Consider the following 22,212-nt stretch of genomic DNA (forward strand, 5'->3'; position numbering starts at 1 on the left):
TTTAGCAAAATGCAAAATTTCAACGTTAGATGTTGTCTGGTAACATTGATTTAACGAGATACAAAATGCCCTTTCTTTGTGTCACAAATAATTTCATGTTAATTTTCCCCGAACTATCCGAACATTAACGGACGAACGCGCGATTGGATTCGGTTAGCGTCGGAAGCATGATGGCAGCAGATTTCTGGGATAGCTTGTATAAATTATGCAAATGAAACGCAACCCGAATGAATCCGATCCTGACGCGATATCATCTACAAAACAAAAGTAGATGACATCGTAGAACGATATTTAGATGCTTAAAAGTTGCCGTTTTGTTTTATTTTAACGTTTACACACCAATGTTACTTGTTTTTAGGGTCTTGCTATTGTAAATAACCATCGTATGGTACTGTTTGTTGTTGAAAGTTTTTATATAGCATAAAGTAGTATAACATACCAGCATAAAATACGTATGTAGTATTAGTGAGCGTGATAGTGGCTTTATATACTCTTTCTTACTCTATCAAATTATGTTAATATATATAATTCTCTTCGCATAGTGTTTTACTTATTTTTTTGTTAAGTGAAATTGAAATCTTTTTATCTGGCATGGCCTGCCCGACAGTTGCTTTCAAAACGGCTTCTTTGTTAAATTGCCTAAAAATACTGTTAATTTTGTTTATTTTACTCAAAATTTTCATTAAACTTTTCACGAAAATCATGATTTTTTTTAATTTTTTTTTGCTTTTTTTTGCGACCGCAATTCGCTGTACCTACGCGCACGTGGTCCGTAGTTTCCTAGAATACATTAACTATTTCCGGGGATCGCAAAAGTGGAACTGTTCCCCGACCCAAAACTTTTTTTTATAATTTTTATGTTGATTTTTCACGACCATAATTTATTCTTAAACTTAACTTAAACGTTGAAAATACGACATGTTATTACGGAATACCGTAAGAGCCATTGTGGTTACACATTAAAATCCAGACGGCGACAATGCGATAATACGATGGCGACAATGCGATAGTACGACTGAGACAATGCGACAACGAGACAGTACGATTACGGCAATGCGACAGTGCGACAATACGATGGCGTATCATCGCATTGTCGCCATCGTACTATCGCGTTAGCGTACTATCTTCATCGTATTATCGCATTGTCGCTATAGTATGTTCGCACTGTCGTCATCGTATTATACATGTAGCATTGTCGCCATCGCACTATCGCATTGTCGCCATCGTACTTTCGCACTGTCGCCATCGTATTGCCGCACTTTCGTCATCGTATTATCGCACTATCGCATTGTCGCATCGTCGCCATCGTACTATCGCACTGTTGCCATCAAATTGTCGCACTGTCGTCATCGCATGTTCGCACTGTCGCCATCGTACCATCGCGTTATCGTGCTGTCGTCATCGTAGTGTCGCATTGTCGTCATCGAACTATCGCATTGTCGTCATCGAACTATCGCATTGCCGCCCTCTGAAATTTTAATGTGTAACCACGATGGTCCTAACGGTATTCCGTATGTTATAAAGAGATTTTGAAGATGTCTGTACTCAATAAACTAGAAAATAACTTGTGTCGATGTAGAATCTGTCCGTGCCTTACTCGTTTGGATAAAAAAATGAAATATTTTCAAAGGTGTGCATATACTATATTCCTCGTGTTTGTTTTTTTCGAAATAAATCATTGTTGCTATTCGAAGTTGACTCGTCATGCTGTTCTCTATTATTGACTGCCATTTATTTTCAGACACCGACGAGTGTGTGAGCTCTTCGTGCCAGAACGGCGCCACGTGCGTGGATCTATTGAACAGTTACACGTGCAGCTGCGTCGGAAACTGGACAGGCACGCACTGTGAACTAGGTATTTCCGAAAAAGTGTCAGAATTCTCCTTACATATCCGACCGAAAAAGCGAATTATATGTACGCCGAACCAAGTCGACTACATAGTCAGGTTTTCAGTGAAAGGAAAATCGTATGCCCAAATAAATTTTTGAGTGTATTAGTTGTAATTATTTAATACGTAATCATCACCACATATTGTGACGTATACGCAATTTTGCATTATTACCATGCGCTACCCAGTGCACGGCAACTGGGCTACGTGGAATGACTGTAGCATCTGTTCGGTCACGTGCGCCAACGGGACCTTGACCCGCTCTCGCACGTGTACTGATCATCATCATCATCATCATCATCATCATCATCATCATCATCATCATCATCATCATCATCATCATCATCATCATCATCATCATCATCATTATCATCAAAATTCAAACTTAACCAAATCTGATTAATTCAAGTAACACTCGCGCAAAACGCAAACACCTTTTGATCCTGATCACGGCATCAACATGTCCGCGTATAGTGCCAACCGTTTATTGTGTTGGGTCTTCTCATTTGAAGATCGCAATTCTACTTTCTACGCTATCTGTTTCAAGTGGCTGTTGACGGACAATGGAGCGCCTGGTCAACGTCAACGTGTGACGTCAGCTGCGGTAATGGGAAGCTTGTCAAGCAGCGGGAGTGCGACAGTCCTGCCCCTCTAAACGGCGGTGCCTCCTGCCCTGGGGACAACATGGATGTGAAGAATTGCAAGATGGCGGACTGCCCTGCAAGCCTCTCCAACTCGAGCGTTCTTAGTTACGGGACTGATTATGTATCGGTAAGAAGAACATTTATTGACTCACATGTCGCGAAGCCGCACCCGACTTCCGAGTGATGATTTCAGTAACCTGGTCATACTATTTCTTATCCATCATAGTCTGACTTCAAAATATACGCATCGCCAATTCTTGCTTGCAATATGAGCCAGAAATTCAGAAATTACTCCAAACATTGAGAAAAGGGCATGATTGAATTTATGAAATGGATTTACCAAAGGCCTAATTTTACTACAAATGTCAGTCAAAATTGACGCCTCATCTTGACAAACGACCATGGTCTAATTTCAGAAATGTCCAAAAGGCTTTTTCACGTGCAAGAAAGGCAAGATCACGTGCATCCAGACGGAGTTTGTTTGCGACTGCTCTCCTGACTGCGATGATTCAAGTGACGAAGACAAGCCGTGGGGAGGTTGTACGAAGATAATAAAGAAATGCTCTGCTGCTGCAGGTGCGTTATTGTTGTTTGTTGACGATACTGTTTCAGCATCGTCTAAGTTATGATACCATGAAAACAATCCGTCGTGCGTGCGTCCGTGCGTCCGTGCGTTAACTTTTTTTAAACATCTTCTTCTCCTAACAACAAGTCCAATTCGGATAAAACTTGTCACAAATGCTCCTGGGGTGAACCTCTTTCAAATTTGTTCAAATTATGCCCCTGGGATCAAATTTGACCCCGCTCCGGGGGTCAATAAATTGAACATATGCTTATATATAGCCTATTTTGTGCAAACTTAAACAATCTTCTTGTCCTTAACCATTGGGCCTAGTGCTCTCACATTTGGTATGTAGTGACATCTAATAGTCCTCTACCAAATTTGTTCAAATTATGCCCCTGGGGTCAAATTTGACCCTGCTCCGGGGGTCACAAAAATGAACATATGCTTATATAAAGCCTATTTTGTGCAAACTTAAAAAACCTTCTTGTCCATAACCGTAGGGCCTAGGGCTACCAAATTCGGTATGTAGTGACATCTAAGAGTTCCTTACTTAGTTTCTTTAAATTATGCCCCTGGGGTCAAATTTGACCCTGCCCCGGGGGTCACAAAAATTAACATACGCTTAAATAAGGCCTATTTTGTGCAAACTTTAAAAACCTTCTTGTCCATAAACGTATAGCATAGGGCTATCAAATTTGGTATGTAGTGACATCTAATAGTCCTCTACCAAATGTGTTCAAATTATGCCCCTGGGGTCAAATTTAACTCAGCCCCGGGGGTCACAAAATTGCACATATGCTTATATAAAGCCTATTTCGTGCAAACTTTGAAAACCTTTTTGTCCATAAACGTAGGGCCTTGGGCTACAAAATTCGGTATGTAGTGACATCTAATAGTTCTCAACTTAGTTTCTTCAAATTATGCCCCCTGGGTTCAAATTTGATCCTGCCCCGGGGGTCACAAAAATGAACATACGCTTAAATAAGGCCTATTTTGTGCAAACTTTAAAGACCTTCTTGTCCATAACCGTATGGCATAGGGCTACCATATTTGGTATGTAGTGACATCTAATAGTCCTCTCCCAAGTTTGTTCAAATTAAGCCCCTTGAAGTTCCAACAGAGCTAAAAGCTGCTAGAGTAAAACCTCTTTTTAAGAAAAATATTCAGACCGATGTAGGTAACTATAGACCTGTCAGTATTTTATGTTTTGTTAGTAAGGTACTAGAAAGGTGTGTATATAACCAACTTGAATCTTTTTTAGCGAAAAATAATATAATTTATCAGTTTCAATAAGGTTTTAGAACAAATTTTGTCAACTGAATCATGTTTGGTACATTTAACAGATTTCGTCAAATCACAAACTGCTAAAGGGTTATACACAGGCATGATCATGCTCGATTTACAAAAAGCATTCGACACAGTAGATCACACTATACTGTGTGAAAAACTTAAGACCATGGGGGTTCAATCTGTAGAATGGTTTCACTCATACTTAACTGGGGGAAAGCAAACAATGCATGTAAATGATACTTTTTCAGACTCGGAAACAGTAACATGTGGTGTCCCTCAGGGTAGTATTTTAGAATCTCTCCTTTTTCTATGCTATGTAAATGATATGAAAATAAGTATAAGCAAAGATTGCAAACTACTGTTATATGCTGATGATAGCTCCATAATTTTCTCACATCAAGATCCAAATGTCATAAGTAAAGAAAATAGGATGTGAATTAGCAAACTGCAATAACTGGCTAGTTGACAACAAGTTGTCTCTTCATATAGGTAAAAGGAAGTAAGTGTATACTTTTTGGAAGTAAGCGGAAAATTTAAAAGATTGAAAATTTCTCAGTCATATGTAATAATCAAACTATAAAGTCTCAAAAATCGGTGAAATATTTAGGTCATGTTCTAGATTACACCCTGTCCGGTAATAAATGTGAAAACGACATCATCAGTAAGGTCAACTCGAGACTTAAGTTCATGTATAGACACAACAGTGTACTGAATTTTAACACTAGGAAAACCCTTTGTAATTCATTAATTCAATACTTATTTGACTACGCTTGTTCGGCCTGGTGTAATAACTTGGGGAAAACTCTTAAGTCTAAATTACAAATTACACAAAACAAGGTTGTGCGATTCATTTTAAATGTTCCACCAAGAACCACACTGACCTGCTCAGATTTTCACAAACTAGGAATATTAAAACTTAACGATAGAGTTAAACAACTGAGTCTAAATCATGTACATAAAAAAAATTATGACAAATGTCCAGTGTATATGAAAGAAAACTTTATTAAGAAATCTGATGTTCATAGCTACCGCACACGAAAGAGCAAATGTAATTTCTATGTTCCTGTCATAAAATCAGCGACAGCTTCAACTTTTTATTAAAATGGTGTTTTAACCTGGAATGCTCTTACAGAATCTATTCAATGTATAAATAGTCACTTCAAATTCAAAAAAGAAGTCAAAAAACATTTTCTTAACAAGTACCTTTAGGGTTTGAGCATGGCAGACGGTGTTGTTTCTTTTAAGTATTTAGATATCCTATGTCTTTGTTAAGTAACGAGTTTATATAATCATGTGCTCGCTCAAATTGTTGAACGCATATATACATTTTGTAAATTTTAGATATGCTAACTAAAGTATAAAATACTTCAATAATCATTTAACATAATATGACTATAGCTAGCTGCTATCTAGTTTATGTGCTGTATGAAGCAGTCATGTAAAGGACCCCTTTGGAAATAAGTCGCAAGACTTTCAAGGGCTTTCCTGACAGTACCTGTCCTTATATCAGACTAAAATAAACTATAAGTAAACAGTCTAATGTAAATGTACCTATAATTGTATACCACCTGAAGTCAATTTAATCTGTGATATTTTTGTGTTCAATGTATGTGATTGTCTTTAGCTGAATTTGGTTTAAACTTCTTTGTGAAAATTGTAAATTTTATTAAGGTATGTAAATGTATCTCAAATTTTTACCTAATTGAGTCAATTTTAATTCTGTGATGCTAAATATATGTGTTTGTTCTAATCTAATTTTGTTATAAGCATCTGAGAAATTATAGTAAGGTATTGTAAATGTAACACACATGTATACCTCATGATTTCAATTATATCTGTGATATTTTTAGTGCTCAGTATATGTGTTTGTTTTAAATTTATCTTGTTCTTGTGCAAAATGTGATAAACTGTTTATGTTATAATTTGACATGTATATACCGAATCTATCTATCTATCTATCTATCTATCTATCTATCTATCTATCTATATATCTATCTATCTATCTATCTATCTATCTATCTGTCTGTCTGTCTGTCTGTCTGTCTGTCTGTCTGTCTGTCTGTCTGTCTGTCTGTCTGTCTGTCTGTCTGTCTGTCTGTCTGTCTGTCTGTCTGTCTGTCTGTCTGTCTGTCTGTCTGTCTGTCTGTCTGTCTGTCTGTCTGTCTGTCTGTCTGTCTGTCTGTCTGTCTGTCTGTCTGTCTGTCTGTCTGTCTGTCTGTCTGTCTGTCTGTCTGTCTGTCTGTCTGTCTGTCTGTCTGTCTGTCTGTCTGTCTGTCTGTCTGTCTGTCTGTCTGTCTGTCTGTCTGTCTGTCTGTCTGTCTGTCTGTCTGTCTGTCTGTCTGTCTGTCTGTCTGTCTGTCTGTCTGTCTGTCTGTCTGTCTGTCTGTCTGTCTGTCTGTCTGTCTGTCTGTCTGTCTGTCTGTCCTCTGTCCTGTCTGTCTGTCTGTCTGTCGTCTGTCTGTCTGTCTGTCTGTCTGTCTGTCTGTCTGTCTGTCTGTCTGTCTGTCTGTCTGTCTGTCTGTCTGTCTGTCTGTCTGTCTGTCTGTCTGTCTGTCTGTCTGTCCTGTCTGTCGTCTGTCTGTCTGTCTGTCTGTCTGTCTGTCTGTCTGTCTGTCGGTCTGTCTGTCTGTCTGTCTGTCTGTCTGTCTGTACTGTCTGTCTGTCTGTCTGTCTGTCTGTCTGTCTGTCTGTCTGTCTGTCCTGTCTGTCTGTCTGTCTGTCTGTCCTGTCTGTCTGTCTGTCTGTCTGTCTGTCTGTCTGTCCTGTCTGTCTGTCTGTCTGTCTGTCTGTCTGTCTGTCTGTCTGTCTGTCTGTCTGTCTGTCTGTCTGTCTGTCTGTCTGTCTGTCTGTCTGTCCTGTCTGTCTGTCTGTCTGTCTGTCTGTCTGTCTGTCTGTCTGTCTGTCTGTCTGTCTGTCTGTCTGTCTGTCTGTCTGTCTGTCTGTCTCTGTCTGTCTGTCTGTCTGTCTGTCTGTCTGTCTGTCTGTCTGTCTGTCTGTCTGTCTGTCTGTCTGTCTGTCTATCTATCTATCTATCTATCTTGGATCAAATTTGACCGCTCCCCAGTGGTCACAAAATTGAACATATGCTTATATTGGGCCTATTTTGTGCAAACTTAAAAATCTTCTTGTCCATAACCATTGGGCCTATTTAAACCAAATTTGGTATGTATTAAAATCTTAAAGTTCTCTACCAAATTTGTTCAAATTATGACCCTGGGGTCAAATTTGACCCTGCCCGGGGGTCACAAAAATGAACATATGCTTATATAAAGCCTATTTTGTGCAAACTTTAAAAACCTTCTTGTCCATAACCGTAGGGCCTAGGGCTACCAAATTCGGTATGTAGTGACATATAAGAATTATTTTCTTAGTTTGTTCAAATTATGCCCCTGGGGGCTAATTCGACCCTGCACCGGGGGTCACAAAACTTAACATACGCTTAAATAAAGCCTATTTTGTGCAAACTTTAAAAACCTTCTTGTCCATAACCGTATGGAATAGGGCTACCGAATTTGTAATGTAGTGACATCTAATAGTCCTCTACCAAATTTGTTCAAATTATGCCCCTGGGGTCAAATTTTATCCTGCCCCGTGGGTCACAAAAATGAACATATGCTTATATAAAGCCTATTTTGTGCAAACTTTAAAAACCGTCTTGTCCATAACCGTAGAGCCTTGGGCTACCAAATTCGGTATGTAGTGACATCTAATAGTTCTTTACTTAGTTTGTTCAAATTATGCCCCCTGGGGTCAAATTTGACCCTGCCCCGGGGGTCACAAAAAATGAACATACGCTTAAATAAGGCCTATTTTGTGCAAACTTTAAAAACCTTCTTGACCATAACCGTATGTCATAGGGCTACCAAATTTGGTATGTAGTGGCATCTAATAGTCTTCTACCAAGTTTGTTCAAATTATGACCCTGGGGTCAAATTGGACTCTGCCCCGAGGGTCACAAAAATGAACATATGCTTATATTGGGCATATTTTGTGCAAACTTAAAAACCTTTTTGTCCATAACCAAAGGGCCTAGGGCTACCAAATTTGGTATGTAGTGTTATCTAACAGTTCTCTACTTAGATTGTTCAAATTATTCTCCTGTGGTCAAATTGACCCTGTCCCGGGGGTCACAAAAATGAACATACGCTTTAAAAAGGCCTCCTTTGTGCAAACTTTTAAGACCTTCTTGTCCATAACCGTATGGCATAGGGCTACCAAATTTGGTATGTAGTGACATCTAATAGTCCAATTTTGTTTAAATTAAGCCCCTTGGATCAAATTTGACCGTTCCCCAGTGGTCACAAAATTGAACATATGCTTATATTGGGCCTATTTTGTGCAAACTTAAAAATCTTCTTGTCCATAACCATTGGGCCTATTTCGACCAAATTTGGTATGTATTAAAATCTTAAAGTTCTCTATCAAGTTTTTTCAAATTATGCCCCTATGGTCAAATTTGATACTGCCCCGGGGGTCACAAAAATGAACATATGCTTAAATAAGGCCTATTTTGTGCAAACTTTAAAAATCTTCTTGTTCATAATTATAGAGCCAAGGGCTACTAAATTTGGTATGTAATGACAACTAATAGTCCTCTACAAAATTTGTTCAAATTATTCTCCTGGGCTCAAATTTGACCCTGCCCGGGGGTCACAAAACTTAACATTTGCTTATATAAAGCCTCTTTTGTGCAAACTTTAAAAATCTTCCTGTCCATAACCAATGGGCCTATGGCTACCAAACTTGGTATGTAGTGACATCTTATTCTCTACCAAGTTTGTTCATATTATGCCCCTGGGGCCAAATTTATATATAAAAATGCTCTACCTTCCAACTTTAAGCGTCCAGTGGGACGAGGGATAGAAAGAGAAAGTCACATGCTTGCGTACATTTCAAACCATGCGCATTGCACGCTTTTTATGCCCCCTTTCGAAGAAGAGGGGGTATATTGTTTTGCTCATGTCGGTATGTCCGTCCATCCGTATGCCGTATGTCCGTCCACCAGATGGTTTCCGGATGATAACTCAAGAACGCTTAGGCCTATGATCATGCAACTTAATAAGTACATTGATCATGACTCGCAGATGACCCCTATTGATTTTCAGGTCACTAGGTTAAAGGTCAAGGTCACAGTGACCTGAAATAGTAAAATGGTTTCCGGATGATAACTCAAGAACGCTTAGGCCTAGGATCGCGAAACTTCATAGGTACATTGATCATGACTCGCAGATGACCCCTATTGATTTTCAGGTCACTAGGTAAAAGGTCAAGGTCACGGTGACCCGAAATAGTAAAATGGTTTCCAGATGATAACTCAAGAACGCTTAGGCCTAGGATCATGAAACTTCATAGGTACATTGACCATGACTCGCAGATGACCCCTATTGATTTGCAGGTCACTTGGTCAAAGGTCAAGGTCACGGTGACCCGAAATAGTAAAACGGTTTCCGGATGATAACTCAAGAACGCTTATGCCTAGGATCATGAAACTTCATAGGTACATTGATCATGACTCGCAGATGACCCCTATTGATTTTCAGGTCGCTTGGTCAAAGGTCAAGGTCATGGTGACCCGAAATAGTAAAATAGTTTCCGGATGATAACTCAAGAACGCTTATGCCTAGGATCATGACACTTCATAGGTACATTGATCATGACTCGCAGATGACCCTATTGATTTTGAGGTCACAAGGTCAAAGGTCAAGGTCACGGTGACCCGAAATAGTAAAATAGTTTCCGGATGATAACTCAAGACCGCTTATGCATAGGATCATGAAACTTAATAGGAAAATTGATCATGACTCGCAGATGACCCCTTCTGATTTTCAGGTCATTAGATCGAAGGTTAAGGTCACGGTGCCCCGAAATAGTAAAATGGTTTCCGGATGATAACTCAAGAATGCTTATGCCTAGAATAATGAAACTTCATAGTTGCATTGATCATGACTCGAAGATGACCCCTATTGATTTTCAGGTCACTAGATCAAAGGTCAAGGTCACGGTGACTCAACTTAGAAAAATGGTTTCCGGATGATAACTCAAGAACGCTTACGCCTAGGATCATGAAACTACATAGGTTCATTGATCATGACTTGCAGATTATCCCTATCGACTTTTAAGTCACTAGGTCAAAGGTCAAGGTCACGGTGACATGACACAGCAAAATGGTTTCCGGATGATAACTCAAGAAAGCTTACGCCTAGGATCATGAAACTTCATAAGTACATTGATCATGATTCGCAGATGACCCCTATTGATTTTCAGGTCACTATGTCAAAGGTCAAGGTCACAGTGCCAAAAAAGGTATTCACACAATGGCTGCCACAACAACTAACAGCCCATATGGGGGCATGCATGTTTCACAAACAGCCCTTGTTTCACATAAAAAACAGTGGAGCGATACAGGGCCATCATGGCCCTCTTGTTTCTGGTACCTCGGGATCAATGACTCCAGCACTTTCTTGTTGAGAATTGAATACTGCTTAAGGCGATGCTAGGGGGCGTGAGAGATGTTGCATCTTCCATTATCTCTCATGAACTGACTCAATAATACCGAGTCAGCAATATTTGACTTAATTTTTGGTTTGGTTGCTCTGACGAGGGATCGAAACAATTCAGAATCTTCCTAAATGCCTAGGGTAGAGTGTCGTCTATGATTGCAGGAGGATGTGCTGCAGGTTTGATCTCCAGAAGCGACATTGAAAACTAGCCAACTTTGTTATCTAAAAGGCTGCAACACCTGATATACTAAGATAATGTGAATTTTCTCTCACATGATCATCATCAGTTATATTGTATAAAAACTCACAGCAGTAGTAAACAATGGGACAATAATAAATGAACGCATCTTTCATTTGACTTTGACACTTTGAGTTTGACATGGCCTTGATTGAAATATGTGACTTGACTTTGGGTCAAGTTCCCCAGGGGAACTACGTCCCCGTACTCCCATTTTTTTCCGTACCAAAATTATTTCGTACCCAATTTTTTTTCGTACCCAATTTTTTTCGTAACCAAATTTTTTTGGGGCATATTTTTGTTCGTTCCCAAAACTTGTGTACCAAAATTTTTTTTCGTACCCACATACACAATTGTGATGTTGTAGATCAACTTAAATTGATGCTTGTATATATCCATCCTCTTCAAAAGTATCGTCACACCTGTACTGTCAGTGCTTTGATTTTAATTGTGTGACAAGCGGAAAACGTGTTCGAACGTCACTGAAAGTATATTTTCGAATTTAAAATACACTTGCATGCTATTACATTTAATTGTGTCTTGTTCTGAGAAAATTGGGCTTAATGCATGTGCGTAAAGTGTCGTCCCAGATTAGCCTGTGCAGTCCACACAGGCAAATCGAGACGACACTTTCCGCTTTTATGGTATTTTTAGTTTTAAGGAAGTCCCTCCTTGCCGAAAATCAAGTTTAGGCGGAAAGTGTCGTCCCTGATTAGCCTGTGCGGACTGCGCAGGCTAATCTGGGATGACACTTTACGCACATGCATTATGCCCAGGTTTCTCAGAACAAGACACAATTTATTACATTTTTCATTTGTACATGTACGGAAACGTGACGATGTTGGATAATGCAATTAAAATTCACGTATGTAAAAATGATAAAAGAACACATTTGTTGTCTATCTTATGGGGATATGGTGGCGGCACCCGTCAGGCTAAACATTTGACGACAAAACGATTTTTCATCAGATAAGCTGGATCACATATTTGTCATAAAACATAAACAATATGCTTTGCAACAAAAGATATATAAGCTTGGTGAAAATGTCTGGCATAATTGATACAAATGTATTGAACTTTTTCAATACTTGTGCATTTTTTGTCGTTGTCTTACCAAACTAAAGTTTAAATCGAAAATTATATGGTCATTTTATCGAAAAGTTATTTACCATTTTGCCCAAAATGAACCCTAAAATCATTGAGGAATATATGTTAATGCAAACGTGTAGTAACATAAATTGTAATTACAATAAAGAACACTACAGAGGATGAAATTAAAGTGAAACTTTTAGAGGTAAATTATTATCACTAATACTTTTATTTGATATTAAGCCATATAGGTCAATTATATAATATTAGCAGGTTTCAAAACTGATATTTTAATTTGCAGGTCTCCAGACGACAGTTCTGACACTACTTCTAGGAGTCGCCACGTGGTTCTTCACGCGTCACTGGTAGTCAAGACCAGATGGATCATCGATGATTTTAAATCGACTGACTTAATATTAACGAGTTCATTTACTATAGACAAGTTGATTGTACGTAGACAAGGTTTTAACGAACTACCAAATTACCCTAGACGAGATACTATAATTTACTAGTGACTTGTGTATTTATTATCGAACATTTTGATTGACAATATATCACTTTATTTACCGTTGACCAGTTGGATGACCATTAACCAGTAAATTGGCATTCGACCTGTTTACTGACTATAAACCAGTTGACCATTGACCACCCAATTGAATTTTAACCATTTGTTTACACCACAAGCCAGTTTATTTATGAACCTGAATTAACAGAACATCACCAGGTTTATTTAGTAAAACACAAATATTTTCTTATCACTGAGACAAATGATCGTCGTACATATACTGACAAATATTAGCTTACCGATGTATATATATTCTTAAATTGTTTATCAAACACGAAGTTATGTATTTTTTACTTTATACATTGTTAATGGTCCTGGTTATTTATGTTCTTTTATTTTAAATAATGTTTTTATTTATTTTCCTTTTATGTTATGTTTGCATTTTACTCTAAGTGTTAGATTATTCTATTGCACACGCTCGTATTATATAAAGAATGAGCAATGACATTGAAGATGGGTGAAATAAAAATAAAATATGTCAGCATGTATGACTTGTATGCCGTCACAAATTAAATATATGTTGTTAAATCTACTGTCTGTTTATATGTTTTTCATCCTTTCTGTTGCTGGCAATTGGGATAATTTCTTATTATTCAATCTATGAAATCTTTAATTGTTTCGTTATTTCTCCTAAAATGCTACATTTAATACGTACATAATATGTTTTTAATATGAAAGTATATCTAGCAATGCGTGCTGTTGTTAATACTCTTATACTTCAGGATATGTTTGGTGTCGATAGAATGTTAATTAACATTCAAGAGGATGCTATCGCGGAAGAATAAAACTTTATGTTCATGATATATTTGCTTTGCCCAAATAGGTTTAGTTATACAGACTCTACAACAAATTTACACGTAACAAAATGACACATAGAACTTCATTGTTGAACGTAAAACGTAAGTGTGCACCCATCTCCCCACCTCAACATACTTATATTAAAGGAACGTAAATTGAACACTTTGTTTTCGTTCATATGCGTTATATAATAATCATATATTAAATTTTAATTGATATTTGGTTGGTATAACAAAAGTGTAAAAAAAATTAAATTAGCAATTATATGAACAGGTACTTTAAACGAATATGTTCTTATAAATGTTGCAGATTATATAATAAGTAAAATATGCACTTGATTTAAGACAATCTGTTCCGTGCAATTCGTGTACATGTACATCATTCTCCATGTGTATATTACAAAGTATTTAAATTAATGATGTTTTTGTTCCTGTAACAAAACTACTTGAACAAACTGATGTCTTTCATTTACTAACATTTTTTTCTAGATTATGTACTTGGTACAGTACTGTCTTGTCTATAACATACTTCAGGCATTTGCGCATGAGTATACATTGTTACAAAGTTATGAATAAATAAATACCTTGCAATGGTTAATAGCGTGCACATTTAAAATACAAAGATCAACCATACTTTAGCATGTCTTATGTGTGTGATCGTGATTTAAAAAGTCTTTAACATATAGGTAACGAGTGCCATGGTCGCGGGGGTGGGGGGTAACTTCCCAAATTTAAGGGTAGGGGTGTCCCGCTGAGACTTCCAAAATGTGACCTATTTATATACCGGAACTCTGATAAAGTAGACTCATTTTTATACAAATTTTTGAAAAAGCATGCCCATTTGTATACCATACCATTGGACCCATTTCAATACAAGAAGTTTGATAAACTGGACCCATTTAAATACTACAATTTGATAAAGCGGACACATTTCATACTAGAATTGTAATCTCTTTCATATCAATACAGTATACTTATTGAATTTGCTATTATATCTTTCCCGCTACTGAAATTTACTTTTTGATACCCATTTATATACAAGAATGAAATTTATCGTACCCATTTTGATACTGATACTTTCAAATCTATATGCATTTATATTCAAGCAAATTTCTGATTTCAATTCCCATATCTATACTTAGATGCTCAAAACCATACCCATAAAATCGGCACACCCCTATATATCCGTATATAGGAATTTACCCCCCCCCCCCCCCCCCCCCCCCCGGGTAACGAGTTGTCTTCATGTGGTTTTCTCTGTCGATTTCATCAAGTTAATATTGTGTGTGCGTGTTTCAATGAATAAAGTCTAGTAACGGCATTGTGAGTGGGCTCACATCTGTAGCTCATACGATGGGGAAATAATATGTCAACGGTAGGGACCTTAAAGGGGCCTTTTCACAGATTTTGGCATTTTTTTAACTTATTCATTAAATGCTTTATATCGATAAATGTAAACATTGGATCGTAAAAGCTCCAGTAAAAAATCAAGAATAAAATTACAAAAAGGAAAAGAACATTGCCCGGACCAGGTTTCGAACCAGTGACCCCTGGAGTCCTGCCAGAGTCCTGAAGTAAAAACGCCTTTACCTACTGAGCTATTCCGCCGAGTACATATACATGAAGTATTTTATACCTTATATAAGCAATCTTCGTAGTTTCACAAAATTTAACGACAAAAACAGAACTCTCCAAATGATTCAATCGTTTCGCGTTGCAACGCTTCATAATTTTTAGGTTTTAAAATCGTCAAAAGATGCATATAATGGCTATATTAGACCATGGTAAATGTTCAGTATTACTGTTTCCTCACAAATATCATAACTAAAACGAAAATTTGCGAATCTGAAACAACTTTTTTCAATTTTGTCAATTTACCAAAGCGTGAAAAGATCCCTTTAAATAATCATATTATTAAAATCAACTAAATGGTTTGGTAAGGTGTCATTTAAACCCCAATTTGCGTATCCCACATCACTTTTTCATAATCAATACGACTATAAATTTAACGCTCCTTAAAATGAAAAACTGTCGACGATTTGTGATTTCTTGTCGTTGTTGTTTATGTTTTTCAAAGAATTTTCTAGTGATTGGAGAGATAGTATGGAAAACACAATGGCGGACGTTTGAAAGCTGAAGACAGAATTGGATTTGAAAATACAATGGATTTTTTAAAATTACTGTTGTTCCAAAATGACCAGCTTAAGTGTCTAGTGGGTTTCCATACAATGATGTCTGGTAATCAATTTTTCGCAGGACAAGAGATTAAAGCCAAAGTAATGACATTAATGGATATAGCGTTTTATGATTTGATGAAAGGTATTAGTTTGCTTTCGGAATGATAACGTGCAGTAATTTTCTCGATACAGTAAAACAATAATGTCAAGTTTAATGTTTATATTCGAAAACAGGAAAAAGTGTATTTGTTTATGTGTGTTTGTGTGTCTGTGTGTATACACATCTTGTCATGTTAAACAGTGTTCAGTGTAATATCAAGAATGGAAACAAAGTGGAAACAAATCAAGAATGTTAACAACTGGAAAGTAGTGCATTGCTAAAAAGAAATAAATGCCGCGATATTTGTAAATAATATATATCACTGATTATTATATACAGATGTACACTGTTTGGTATGAAGGATTACCTGCTATTGACTCAGTTCAATCGGGTGTATTATAAAGTGACGGCTTTGGTGTTGTCGCGCTCTCTGCAACCACCTCTCCTTCCCTGGAAAGGTGTTATTTTGGTTTCAAGTAGGATACCGGAGACACCGATATTTCAGAGGAGACCCTGCTTCTCTCAAGTACCTGGGGTAAATCGCCAATACTCTGAACCGCGTGTTTACACAGTTTAAACAATCATGGCGTGCATAGGATTTAGTGTTTGCAAATAACCACATGTCTTTGCCTGCTATCTTCTTTTGTGTTATCATTCTTGTTATTTCATTTAAGCAAATATTATCTCATGCATAAACGGTTAAGTGCAACAGCCATTCAGCATAATTTACCAAAAAACAAATAGTTTGACGAAGAATCTTACTTACTGGGTAAGTAGGGACGTGATACAGATGTTCGCAGATGCTCATTATTTAATATGCAGGTGCACGTTATATACTTAGCATACTAATTACTATCTGGTGCGTGTTACTTACTATGCATTTTCGCGTTACTTACTAGGAAGTTGCTCATTACTTACTAGGCAGATGCGCTGGTCTATGTTGGCTTTAACAAGCATGTTATTCAAATAATGTTAACTCAGAAAGTATACAAAACAGCTTAATTGATACATATTTTAAGTGATGAAAGCAACCGCTTCCTAATTTTAAAGTCCAGTTAGGCCAATAAGAGATTAAAGCAACTATTTGGTATTTAGGCTGCTAGTATCGCGTATAAAAACACACAAACAGGTGTTCCTTATTAAGCAGTTCAAGGTTATATATTTTCCACAAAACCAATCGTTTAAATATATCGTCTTAATAATTAAAGTAAACGTGTATGTATCTGCTGCGTAATACAAGACACAATTTATTTAAAGAAATAAAAAGCCTGATAAAAATATTGACTTAAAGTTTTAGTCCTTAAACCTTTCGAATAATTGTAACTGCATGTACGTGATCAATCAATCGTTCCTTATATTGAATACCTTTATTTGTAGACTCAATTACCTGCTAAATTATACTTAATAATGTTAATACCTACGAAGTATTCCTCTTCAAAGTTAATCTTTATCGTATGATATTTACCGATTTGATGTACCTATTTAAAAATTAAACTCTACTAAATGGCATTTAACTATTAAGACAGTTTATACATTTTTGAACTGGTTATTTATTTTAGAAATTAGGCCATCATTCGAAAGATACTAATGTTATTTAGGATTAGAACAAATTCTCGTTTAGCTCACCTGCCCATTGATGTTCATTACACACTGGACAATTGAGTTTGTAATATTTTGTACTTCTTGACTGGTACTTTTTGCAATTATAAATGAATGCTTTACATTTCTGACAAAAATATTAATAAGCAATAAACAGCATAATTAATGACTTTATTCATAAACGCATGTAATAGATTTATCAAACATTTCAGCAAATTGTTGTTATAACATTATTTAAAAGGTGTTTGTTTTCCACTTGCAAGATGCCATTCAGCTCATAAAATTGCTACAAATCCGAACATGATACTTGTGTACTGTTAGCAGTTCTTTATAAAAATATAATTTACATGGAATATTTATTGACGATGCTGTTTCAGCATCGTCTAAGGTATGATACCATCAAAAAAATCTTCACAATGACGACCTATGTAAAAGACCGAGCCAGTCCGATTGAGATAATGCTCGGGTCTTAGAAATACCGAAATCCCCGTTATTACCAAAATCCCCCGAATTCCCCAGAAATCCACCGAAATCCAAAGAACCCCCCCCCCCCCTTAATATTGATTATTTCTCAAAATACTGCGGATATTAACATAGAATATTGCAAAATACACTGAAATCACTGATGAAACATTGTTTTTATCCAAGTTTGATCGCGAACAACTAAAAAATATAAACATTATTATTGGGATTCCCAGTATGAATTCATAGTGCATATTTGCACAAGCACGATCAGGTACCGAAATCCCCGCTGTAAAGACCTTCAAGTGTCAAAAATTCATCTGGGGCTTTTTATATTATAAAGCAGCGGTACAGTCAAAAACTTAACAACAATATCCCACTTCTGTTGAAAAAATATTGACTTGTAGCGGGGATTTCGGTAATTCTACATTCGCCTTGAAGTTGTCGTTCGTGTTTCAACATTCAACAATGGCCGCCCCCATGAGAGTCTAGTGTCAAAACTTTCTTACAACATAAATTGGCTTGTTTCGCTATTTAGAAGCTGTCATTTAGGATATATGAATTATTTATTCACTAAATCTCCGCTTATGACAGCAATAGATGGAATTCGAAGGATATATACTCGATGTGAATGAAGAACTTTCTGGATCGTAACAGCTTGACACGGCAAAACTGGCATACTGGTATTTTTAGTTATCAATTTAAGTCACATTTTGCTTTATAAATTGTATTCGAGCATTTTGCGACTTATTGAATGACTATGATACCCGATATCAATATTTCATCGGGGATTTGCAGATCACCAAGCTGTCCTGAAATTCAACATTGATTTCAAACTCTTTACTTGTTTGTACTCTTTCTTCTATGTTAGTACTTATTATCATTTTAAAGTTAAATGAACTGTGTCACAGTAAAAGAGACATTAAGGCGATTGTGGCCAGTTTGGATCTAGATCAGCCTGCAGTCGCTTCAAAGCTGTTTGCTTAAAAGCGGTTTTCTGACAATAAAAAATAATTTAATTGGATACTGATTGGACTGCGCTTTTCCTGTGACCTGGCTCAAATAATAGAATTGTCATTAATCAAATTATTTATTTCGAACATTAATCTTTTTTTGTTCTTGTCCCTCGGGATCAATGACTCCAGCACTTTCCTGTTGAGAATTGAATACTGCTAAAGGCGATGCTTCCATTATCGCTCGATTGTTCATTGTCGGCTCGGGTACTACGTACATGTACCCGGGGTACTCTTAAGTATACTTACATGTATCCCGGGTACGGTAAATATACTAAAATGTACCCGGGAAATTTAACCCTACATCAGTCGTTGTCGACTATCTTTTTGTGTTAATTATATATACACATTTATGTCAATTTTCTGTAGAATGGCCTCTATATTATCGGAACACATACTCAAAAAGCATGTTGATGCAGTGTTTTTTGAAGAGAAGTTTGTTTAAGATAATCGGTTGCGCGTTTTCCGACATCGGATTTTGGGCGCGACTCGGGTACAGTCTAATATGGACCGAGTACAATTACGTTTATTTAACGTACCTGAGGTACATGTAGGTATACTTAAGAGTACCCGGGGTACATGTAAGTATACTTAAGAGTACCCGGGGTACATGTAAGTATACTTAAGAGTACCCGGGGTACATGTAAGTAGTACCAGAGCCGACAATGACCAATCAAGCTCCATTATCTCTCATGAACCGACTCAAAAAAACCGAGTCGGCAATATTTGACTTAATTTTTGGTTTGGTTGCTCTCGACCCTCTTCGAGGGATCGAAAAATTTCAGAATCTTCCTAAAAGCCCTACGGGTTTGATCCCCAGAAGCGACATTGAAAACTAGCCAACTTTGTCATCTAAAAGGCTGCTAAACCTGATATACAATGATAATGTGAATTTTCTTTCACATGATGATCATTAGTTATATTATATAAAAACTCACAGCAGTAGTAAACAACTGGACAATACTTAATGAACGCATCTTTCATTTGTCTTTGACACTTTGATTTTGACATGACCCAGATTTAAATATGTGACTTGACTTTACCAGCACTCTTGTAAAAGAGCTAAAGTTTAAATGTACCATTAAAAATCACCTAAATCCAGATTTGCTATTATAGAAGTGTGGAAAGTTTTAAGGGTGTGACAAGTAGGCAAACATTGGTCATTACCCAGAGGCCACAACTGATCTATGACTGTTTTAAAACAAGAAAAATCAGTGCCTGATTTAGATTTCCTTACATAGTTCAATAAAAACTAATTTCAGAAGCCTGGTAACAGTTTAACGGTTATGTTACCAATGTGTCAGACCAGGGCCTTGATTTTGAAATCTAGGACATGCATGTTCATTTCTTCATGAAATCAGGACAAAACATTGTATTTTAAGTCCTTAATTGACCTGGCTATAGTTCTCAGATTATTATAAGCTCAATCAGTATATTTATATCATTATTTATGCTTTGTGTATTGTAAACATATACACAATCATGCAGTTACATGATAGCAATAAATTATATCAAAGCTACCCATACTATAAAGGTCATTGACAAAGCCTATGGTAAAAATGTGAACACATTGAGTGTAATCGCCCTCTCGTGCAAGCAAAAACAAGACGTTTACAGGTTGTCATTTTTGACAGTTCTACTTTGACTTTCATTTTGTGATATCAAACTATTAACAATTATGTGGCTGAGAAAAATATCGCCATTGCTTTTTATGCCCCCGGTAGGGTGGCCTATAGCAATTGAACTGTCCGTCCGTCAGTCAGTCAGTCAGTGTGTCCGTCCGTCCGTCCGAAAACTTTAATGGCCATAACTTTTTCAATATTGAACATAGCAACTTGATATTTGGCATACATGTGCATCTCATGGAGCTTCACATTTTCAGTTGTGAAAGGTGAAGGTGAAGGTCATCCTTCAAGGTCAAATGTCAAATATAAAGCGTCTGTCCGTCTGTCCGAAAACTTTGACATTGGCCATTACTTTTTCAATATTGAAGATAGCAACTTGATATTTGGCATGCATGTGTATCTCATGGAGCTGAACATTTTGAGTGGTGAAAGGTCAAGATCCTTCAAGGTCAAGGTCAAATTTTGCAATATTGAAGATAGCAACTCCATATTTGGCATGCATGCGTATCTCATGGAGCTGAACATTTTGAGTGGTGAAAGGTCAAGATCCTTCAAGGTCAAGGTCAAATTTTGCAATATTGAAGATAGCAACTCCATATTTGGCATGCATGCGTATCTCATGGAGCTGCACATTTTGAGTGGCAAAAGGTCAAGGTCATCCTTCAAGGTCAAAGGTCAAATTTTGCAATATTGAAGATATAAACTCGATATTTTGCATGCATGCGTATCACATGGAGCTGCACATTTTGAGTGGTGAAAGGTCAAGGACATCCTTCAAGGTAAAGGTCAAAAGTCAAATTTTGCAATATAAAAGATAGCAACTCGATATTTGGCGTGCATGCGTATCTCATGGAGCTGCTTTGATTGGTGAAAGGTCAAGGTCATCCTTAAAGGTCAATGTCAAAGGTCAAATTTTGCAATTTTGAAGATAGCAACTCCATATTCGGCATGCATGCGTATCTCATAGAGCTGCACATTTTGAGTGGTGAAAGGTCAAGGTCATCCTTCAAGGTCAAAGGTAAAATACATGGCTTCAAAGCTACACAGCAGGGGGCATTGTGTTTCACAAACACAGCTCTTGTTTAATATATTTTCTGCACATTTCATCAAAAAACTTACATCAATACACGATTTTCTTCGTTAATTAAAACATTCCTGACAGACTTGTGTACATATTTCGCTTACATTTTGACGCGCGTAGGTAGGACCGCATTACCGCTTCCGAAATTTGTATTCATACTATTGCCTTCGAGGAACTTATCTGATGTTTGACGGAAAGGGCCGAAAATGTGCAATTGTGGGTCAAGTTCCCCACAGGTACTTCTTTCCCGTTCCCCAAATTTTTTTTCCGTACCTAAAATTGTTCGTACACAATTTTTTTTCGTACCCATTTTTTTTTCGTACCAAATTTTTTTTCATCCCCAAATTTTTTTTCGTACCCATTTTTTGCGTTCCCAATTTTTTTGTTCACAATTTTTTTTTCGTACCCAAATTTGTTTTCGTACCCAAATTTTTTTCGCAAAATTTTTGTACCAAATTTTTTTTCGTACCAACATACACAATTGTGGTGATTGTGGTGATGTAGATAAACTTAACTTGATGCTTTTATATCCATCCTTTTAAAAGCATCGTCACACCAGTACTGTCAGTACTTTGATT

General features: G+C 36.9%; 1 protein-coding gene across 1 annotated transcript in view; it reads left to right on the top strand.

The window, feature by feature from the left end:
- LOC127835850 (fibropellin-1-like) overlaps positions 1-22,212 on the top strand; it is a 64,581-nt gene that overhangs the window by 13,131 nt on the left and 29,238 nt on the right. The gene's annotated exons all lie outside the window — the stretch shown is intronic.

This window comes from Dreissena polymorpha, chromosome 6, assembly GCF_020536995.1.
Source record: "Dreissena polymorpha isolate Duluth1 chromosome 6, UMN_Dpol_1.0, whole genome shotgun sequence".
In the NCBI taxonomy this organism is placed as follows: Eukaryota; Metazoa; Mollusca; class Bivalvia; order Myida; family Dreissenidae; genus Dreissena; species Dreissena polymorpha.